Source organism: Branchiostoma floridae, chromosome 11 (assembly GCF_000003815.2).
Source record: "Branchiostoma floridae strain S238N-H82 chromosome 11, Bfl_VNyyK, whole genome shotgun sequence".
NCBI classification, from domain to species: domain Eukaryota; kingdom Metazoa; phylum Chordata; class Leptocardii; order Amphioxiformes; family Branchiostomatidae; genus Branchiostoma; species Branchiostoma floridae.
In genome coordinates this window covers 18,793,597-18,800,816 of record NC_049989.1, presented here as the reverse complement: position 1 = coordinate 18,800,816, position 7,220 = coordinate 18,793,597, and positions in this window count along the sequence as shown.

Sequence of the window (7,220 nt, the reverse complement as noted above, 5' to 3'; positions counted from 1 at the left end):
TACACACGCACACAAACACACACACATACACTACTGCTACACACACACACACACAGACAGAGGTGCAAACGCACACACACTAACACACACACACACATACAGGCGCGCACACACACACACACACATACACACACACAAACACACACACACATAAACACACACACATACACACACACACACACACACATACACATACACTACCAAACACACGCGCGTGCACACACACACACACTTACACACACACACATACAGGCGCGCACACACACACACACACACACACACACACACAAACACACACACATAAACACACACACACACACATACACACACACACACACACACACACACACACATATACACTACCAAACACACGCGCGTGCACACACACACACACACACACACACACACAGAGACACATACACACCCTACACACACATCCTGACGTCACGGTGGCGGAAAGTTGACACGCATAAGGAGTGAGCGGGTGCGATAACGGATGAAGACCGTCGGAGACGATCAATAACTCTTATTCTTAATGATTTTACGTCATGTTGTATCAAAACTTTGGACTCAACTGCCTTCTAGAATTTCACACAGTGCGAGAACACAAGATTACTTCACTTGCTCTCATTTGAGTGTTTTCCTGTGCAGGATCTTATACGAGGTTGGAGTCTACCAGCCTGTCATTTTCCCGCTGTAATTAATCTAAAGGGAGGTGCAGAGCATCCATCAGTAGTAACTTACTGACTATGTAGGTTGCCACCCTAGTGACCAATTTGGTCTGCAGGCCGATATGCTATACAACTCGTCATGCTGTTTTGCTTTTCTTCTATTGAGAAATATGATTGAACAGAGATGACTGATAACTTCATTTCAATTCCCGTAACCACTAATATTTTAACAATGACAATGACAATGATCTTTATTGCATATTCTTGCCCATATTCGGCTAAATGCATTGTGTTGTATAGATAAAGTGTGGGTTTTAAGTGATTACATTTCATATCATCTACAGAGTCTCTTCTCTTTTTTTTTAAACTTGTGAAAACAAATCGACAATTCTTCTCCAGTTTTTGTACTTTTTTGTCGACATTATGTAGCGGAATATTTCGTCCTTGCCTAAACATGCATATTCATGGTCTAGTTGTAGTGTACTTATGAGAGATTTGCGCCTATCTGTGTATAGTGAGCATTCTACAATAAAATGTACTTCATTCTCTCTATATATAACAGGTTTCAACAATCTACGTACCGTCTTATAACAGTCCATTTGTGCGATGTTACAGCCTTTTCTGGTCACCATATGCTACCATTAGTAAGGAAGATGAAACGTTAACAAGTTAGGATGATTCATACTATTATAGTAGACATTTCAAAATGGCTTTCTTTCCGATCTACCATATGTCACAATATGTTTGAGTTCGTGTTTTATTCGCTTGTTTGTCTCCTTCTACTTAATATGATTATTGGTTTTTCAGGACAAAATTCAAGAGCGGAAAACCGGAGAACAGTCGGGATGTTTTAAGAAACGAAAAATTAAAATGTATACCTAGACATATACACAGATCTTATTTTGACATTTTGTGTATTTTGAAGTATTTTTATACCATGTTTTTGTCCTGATAGCGGTCCGGCCGGGTCCCGGTTTGAAAATGTGACCCTATAGCCTAAGCGGTAAACCACCTTACGGAGTTACATTAGTCTTGAACAGTAAGTACAGGCAGTGTAAGACCGAACTGATTGTTTTCATCCACTCTCATGATTAGCCCAACTCGATTGTAACACTATATCAAAGACTTGTGTTAGCCCTTCTTGTTATGTTAATTAGGATGTTAAGTCTTATTCTATACAGCTATTTTGTACTTTGTGTAGTAGTCGTTGCCATACATTACATGTGCAATTGTCGTGCAATAAAGTTCTCACATCAGGACGGACACCTACTCTTGTCAGTGTGTGGTGGGTTCTTTTACGTGCTCGTGCTGTGGCGGGTCTCAAACATGGAACCTCCGGCTTCACATTCTATCCGTGAAGACGTGCCCTGATGTAGCTAGATACTAATTCAAGTTCACGTTCACCTGAGGTGAGTATACTGCTTATTATTTTACGCTAATTATCCGCTTTTGATGTTAAGTTGTTTCTTTTTCATTTCATGTACTTCATTTATTCTTATTATTATGACTCCAGGAAGAGTAGTGGCATGATTTTATGATGTACACTAATGGAGATCGCAATAAAACAAACAAACAAACGAGGGGTGGTCAATAAATAATGCCCCTGACCCATTTTCCATAGCAGGAGATTAATGAAACTTGGCACAGTTATTAGTCTTTCTCTTCATAGGAACCACCCAGAGTTATGCATTTCTCCCATCGTTTGATGTAGCTCTGGACACCGTTTTTGTAGGACACCCCAGGTTGGTCCTCCAACAGATGCCTCATCAATGGCAGAAGAGGGACGACCAGGTCTGGGAGCTGTTTCCACAGACTTCCGGCCATGTTTGAATTCAGGATGCCAGCGTTTTACAAGGTCATATGATGGGGCATCATCACCATAAGTTTCTTTTATTTCATCAAAAGTCTCATTTGGTATGCGTCCTTTCAAATACAAAAACCGGATCACTGCGCGACACTCAACTGGCTCCATTTCACACGTGGTCCATTTCACACCTAACTCAGTTCAAACACCAGTAAATCAGAAACCATAATTAGTTCAGAGCTGTTTTTTGCAACCTATAAAGATATGAATCTTTACACATACAAAATTTCATTTAGATCAAACGACTGGAAGTGGGTCAGGGGCATTACTTATTGACCGCCCCTCGTAGAAGTAGATGTAAAGTGCCCTTCCTAAGGACGTAACATAGAGAACTGCTAGGGATACAAACCCAGAACCTTTAGATTGAACAACCTGGCCTAACCCAAGCCCATGTTTCCACCTAGGGTAACATTTCAGAACCGCCGCACGGGCGGGCTGTTTGACGAAACGAAAAATAAATAAAAATGTGTACCTAGAAATGGCTATGGCCTCCTTCGGTCAATATTCACCATGGTAAAATCCTAATTGATATCCGCCCTACAGCGTCGACTGTGGCTAAACAGTCCTATACGAGAATGACAGTCTTTGCTACATAGGGCACATCTGTAAGCTGACTCAGGTCTGTTGCAGAGTCCTTTTCGCAGGATCCGTATTTCTTCTGCCATGCGCATCAGTCTGGTTTCTCCAGTTTTTAGCTGCCTGGACAGTGTGCATCTCCAGCTGGATCTGTCATTTGCAAGGTTCTCCCAGTGCCCTTAGGTCCCTCTAAATATACACAAATCATGCCCATGACTATTCTCCTTACGTTTGTATAGTTTGCAGTCTTTTATTTCATAACTTATGTTCCCAAAAGCTGTCCGGCCTTGCCCTAGTTTCGAAATACGACCCTGACATTTGAGATACAAACCACACCCACGCTCTACTCCACTTCGGCAGCAATCCTATTTCGGGTCTAATCCGGTACGTGCTGTGGCAGAAGGTGGCATTTGGTTCGGTCTGCTGACTAAACAGCACGCGGTATGCATAGTTCAAGCCGAAAACTTGGAGGCATCTAAGTATTAGGTCACGTTTCCAACCGGGGTCTGGGGTCTGGCAGCTTTTGGAAGGCCCGAAAGTTTTTGACGTGTTTAAAACTGTCGCTGTGCATTCGAAGTGGAGAAATGTCGAATGGCATTCAAAGTGGATTCTAAGACCCAATTCATACTAAGCTCTCCAAATCGGATTTAGAGCCGAAATCACCGAAGCTGGATTCATGTGGCTAGTATGAACGGTCGAAGTCACATCGAAGCCGGCTTAATCCCAAATCACCTCTGGAGGTGGCTTCGAATCGGCTTAGGCGAATCGTGATTCCAGTCTGAACGCAAATGTGACTTGAGCCGGCTTCATGTGCATATTGTGACGTCATGGGTGGAGAGATAATGTGCAGATTTAGGTATTCGTGTCAAACCAGGTACGATATCGTCTGTCATAAAACTGTTTGACAGGAAGTTTTTATACATTGTAACATTGTGACTGGAATATTCCGCGGATATGACCGACTGGGCGGCGATTTGTGGCCATATGGGGACATAAAGGTTCAGAGAAAGCTGAAGGGGGCGTATCGAAACAAAACCATATACATGGACGTGGGCGCCGAAAGGGTAAACAGTGCCACGCGAAAGCGAAAAACTTTAAGAATAAGTGCAAACTTTTCAGTAAACTACAAGGAATGTAGCTTGAACCGGATTGTAGTTTGGACCCGAATCCGATTTGCAAGGCTTAGTATAGAAAAGAATTTTCATTCTGCCGGCATTCTGGCTCATTCCTTCTCGTGTGAAGGGGATTTAAGGCCCATTTGGAATTCCCACCCGAATGGCCCCGAATGTGGCACGAATTTTGCAAATAGTTCATTCCGCCTGGTTCTGCTTGATTCCTGCTGATTCGGTTTCAGTGTGAAGGCCCTATTAGCACTCAGCATTTGGGAAAGAGTGTGGGAGTTAAACACACATCACTACCAGCGGACCAGCCCCCTGCTGTATTGGTTTGCACAAATGTGTGCCCCAAAGGCTACAGAAATGGAGATGGGCGCCACCCCTACGCATCTGCACAGATGTACGGGCAACTTTAACTTTATCTTAACTGGTAAAGAGATACAAACAGTCACGCGGGATGACAAGTGCTGACCCTGATCAATGCTGGCTGTCGTGACTGGATGTGCTCAGGAAGTCGTGGACTGGAGATGAAAATTCTGAGCGATCTCAAATTAGTTTAGCTCACGAATAGCCAATCGTCAAATTGTCGTGGCAGACCGCATTTATAGTTTGTACGGTTTGCACAGGGGACATTCTCCAAGCTCATTTTGAGAAGCACAAGCAACAGTGAACAATGGCTGAAAGTCCCGTCTTAAGCTTAGGTCCCAATACCCAACCTGGGGCCCGGCGAGGTAGTTTTCAGAAACATTGTGAAATATTATATAAAAGGTAACAAAACACAATAAACATTAAAAATGGTCACGAATACAATTTGTGTATATTCTTTGATAAACACTTTTATTTCTTGCTTTCGCAAACATCCCCGTCGGGTCTTGGTTTGGAAACGGGACCTAAGCCTAATGTGCTGGATAGAATATTCAGGTAAATAATACTCTTGAGCCGTTCTAAATTCGGCGACCTTCTGGCCACTAACAAGTGCGTACAATCAAAGCTCCCCGACTGTGCCACAAGGACTGCGTTTGAGTGGTGAGAATGTTGGGGCGGCCATCAGGGTCTTAGACTCCTTATCATTAGATTCTTTATTTCTTTATTTGAATTTACCACATGCAAAAACAAGTGGAAGGGAGGACAAAACAGGTGTATCAACACCTTTACAAGTTGTCCTCCCAAACCTGAAATGATAATAGAAAACAATACGGGACTAATCAGGGACTAATCACTGGACTAGAACGTTCGTAACATTAAGCACCTATCACACTGGTTTGAGGTACTCTTGAGGTACGTTGGAGCAAGGACGGCATATAACCTTGTATATAACGTCCTTGTTTGTAGCCTTTAGAGCCTGACTCGATGCGGCGCAATTCTAGCCTTTAACACTTACATGTACAAGTCGTAGATAAAGTCTTCTTGAGGAAGCTCCTTCGAACGATAATTGATATGCAAGTAGTGCATACGTACGTACTAGCAATCAGATGACCGCTCTGACCTTTGCCCCGTGCTTTAGGCTGTACGTAACTGGATGTGGAGAATACAGTCTGTTCCGCATCGCTGGGTTAACTGCGTGAGCATGACTCGAAGCTTGTCCTTTCATTATATTCGCTTCACGACAGACAGTAATCTTCTAGCAGATTCCTGGTGGCATAAGAGAGTATTAACGCTGGTCAAGGAGTAAAGCTGGCCAGAGGGGGCTATAGCACTGTGGTAACAAGCAGATGCCATGTTCTCGAAGATAAAAGTGACATTTATTTTCACAATTAAGCTAATCATCACTCGTTAGAAACTACTAAATCTCGTTTTTACACGGCGTTGAACTCCAGTGGTAACAAACAACCGCCATGCTTCAAGGCAACCATTGAGTGAACTCTATGAATGACTGAGACAAGAGAGACACAGTTAGAATGACAGCTAATACATAAATAGTGCACGTCTACTGCATGCGTCCCATAAGACTCAATGACCCAATCTGACCCCGAACTCTGACCCATGCTTTGGGCTGTACGTAACTTCATGAGAAGAATACCGACTGTCCCAAATAGATGATTTTACTGCGTCAGAATGACAGGAAACTTGTATTTTACGCACCTTCACTTTACTGCCAAACCCGGATATAATGATTAGCCTACTTCATTATGATACTATATGAATGAATTATGCATATTAGCCCATATTGTTAGGTTAACTATGATGTTAAGCTTTATACTATACCTCTATTTTGTACTTTATGTAATAGTTGTTGCCATACTTTGTACCATGTACAATTGTCGTGCAATAAAGTTCTTCAATATCGGGCACATATATACATGTCCTGTGTGCGGCACCTGGATAATCCGGGATAGCGTATTCCCCCGAAGTAGCAACTTTGCGCGTAGCGCACGAACCCCGGAAAGTTAGGGACTTCGGCCTTGTTGGGGGGGGGGGGGGGGGTTCTTTTTGGAGGTCAGCAGCCAACCCTGGCACTGATAGCATTCTATAGTGCTGAAACTCTGGCAGAGAGCGTAACAGACGATGAAGGTTATGGTTATTCTTGTGAGAATTATCTCCATCACCATTTTACCAGTGGCGGCACCTTCACAGCTAAAGGACAAAGACGCTGACATCTTCAGACAAAAAAAAGCCCGTTACGCAAATCTTCGCTCAGTTGGAACCAACAAATCTCGAAGCAGTTGAATCGAGCAACCGCCATGCTCTAAAGGCAGTGTTTGGCATCCTGCCTGTCTACCTGCCTAGTATCCCCGTCAGGACTCTCAACCAGCTATAGATTTTTAAATCTAATCAATCCACGTTCTTTTCAAAAACCTTTCGGCTTAGACACTTAAGGTAAAGTGAATTATAATAATCTGCGGCACGAGTCAGATTGCACAAGGGCAGGGAAACAAAGCCGTCTAGAAGCCGGAACAGTCATGGTAATTAATCAAACGCTTTCCTTTACCATATGATTGATGAGGCATATTAAGGCACTCATCTCTCACGATTAGGTGTAATCATGCATCTAGC